Source organism: Chrysochloris asiatica, unplaced genomic scaffold, assembly GCF_000296735.1.
Source record: "Chrysochloris asiatica unplaced genomic scaffold, ChrAsi1.0 scaffold00063, whole genome shotgun sequence".
Taxonomy (NCBI): Eukaryota; Metazoa; Chordata; class Mammalia; order Afrosoricida; family Chrysochloridae; genus Chrysochloris; species Chrysochloris asiatica.
In genome coordinates, this window is record NW_006408581.1 from 15,642,057 (window position 1) to 15,644,258 (window position 2,202).

Here is a 2,202-nt window from a genome sequence, read left to right on the forward strand (position 1 = left end):
TATTGCTTTTTAAATTTGCGTAAGAATAAAAGGGGGATGCAAATATCACCTGTATACTCTTATTCGTATGATAGCATATTTTGCTCTTCAGAGCTTCTTCAAAATTTTATACCAGTTATATTAAAGTAGACCAAATTATTATGCATCTAAATTGAACATAGAAAAAGAAGCTAGAAAATAAATTATGGAATATTGAAAATGATGAATACTTTAAAAATTCATTAAAATGAGAATGGAATGCAACAGAATAAAAATGAGCAATATTGTTAACTATTTCCCTCGTCTTCAGCATGGTTTCCCAACAGTACTTTCATTTCTCAGAAGAAAAAAAAAAGCATAATTTTTACCTTCTGAACATACAGACTGAAAACCAAAAAAGATTTCCTCTAAGATATTCTGATTCAATGACCTACCAGAATCTGATTTTGTTTTTAATTCTCCAATGGTTGTTAATGACTGGTCGGGTGTGAGGACTTCTGGTTTTAGCCATTTCATTCAGAGAGTGCTACTCTGGATTAGTGAAACTCAAAAGATTTCTTAGGGATTATACATAGAATTCCCTTTGTTTTTTCTCCAATGACAGTTACTATCTAGATGTAGGAAGGAATAATTGATTAAGTAAGGACTCATTGCTGTAAGAATAAGTGTGGCAGCAGTGGAGGCCGCACTGACTGACCAACCTGGGCATAAGGCAGCTTTAGGGACTTAGCAGCCGAGTGCCTGGAGCTCAGCTTATCTTTGTGTATAAGTTTCTCTCCCAGTTTCTGCTTACTCACAGTTTCCACTTCCTCATAGCTTCTGTTTGCTCAGGGCTCCTATCTAGAGGCAGGTTTCTGTAAGTACAGGCAAGCCTCATTTTATTGCGCTTCACAGCTAATACATTTTTTACATATTGAAGGTTTGTGGCAATCCTGGGACAGGATAGTCTATAGACACCATTTTTCTAACAGCATGTGTTCACTTCTTGTCTCTGTGTCACATTTGGGTAAATCTCACAGTATTTCAATCTTTTTCATCATAGTGTGGTACTGCTGGGTAAGCACTAGACTGCTAACAGTAGTTTAAACCCACTAGACACTCCTTGGGGAGTGGGTTATTATGAGTTGGAACTGACTTGACTGTGCTTAACAACATTATTACATACTTAGTAGCCTGCAGTATAGTGTAAACATAACTTTCATATGTACTGAGAAGTCAGAAAATTTCTGTAGCCTCTTTAATGTAATATTCACTTTATTGCTGTAGCCTAGAAGCAAACTGGAAATATCTCCTGGCTATGCCTGTACTCCTAGCCTAATTCTCCCTTTATTTTTCAAGAGTAAGAATCTAATTGGTGTATCTTGCCCTTGGTGAATGATACCCCACTGTGGCCAGGCTTGTTCCTGTTATTAGCCAGCATTTTGAAGAGCTACCCATGAGACACTATTCTCCTTGCACCTTCCCCACCTCTCCCACCCCTGTCAGCAGCTGTGGCTCTAGAGCAGGGGTCATGGAGCTGCCTATGACTCTTTATTCATGTGGACTGTGGCTATGGAAGTTTCCATACAAAGGAGACTGAGTTTATAGCAGACAGTATCATATGTCTATTATGTTATAATCTAGAAGAAAGAATGCACTGCTTAATACCTAGATATTAATGACAAAAGTAGGGTTAGATGAAAACCACAAGATACAACCAAATACTTAAAACCTACAAGCATTTTCTGGTCTACTTTTCTGACCCTACTCTGCTTCAGTCGATGAGCTGCTCCTTCTAGCCCTGACACTCCTACCTTGCTAATTTTAGCTTGGAAACCTGAATCTGATTTCCTGAAATCCTGAATGTATCCAATACATAAGTACTAGTAAGATTTTCCCAATCCTAAAGATAAAGTTACTTAGAATAAAATTAAGACGGTTCAAGCTGTAGTATTAATTGGGTAGAGTTTTTATTTCCTTCTTTTTACTCCTTTGCAGTCTCTCTCTCACTCTATTTTTCAATGCTAATCTTTATTATGAGATCCATATTTGTGCCCATTACAAAGAGAGGTGACCCAACGGAATGCAGAAATCATCGGACAATCTCTTTGATATCTCAAGCGAGTAAAGTTTTGCTAAAGGTTATACAGAAAGGGCTACAATCATACATTGGCAGAGAACTTCCAGAGGTTCAAGCTGGATTCAGAAGAGGCCGGGGAACTAGAGATATCATTGCTGATGTCC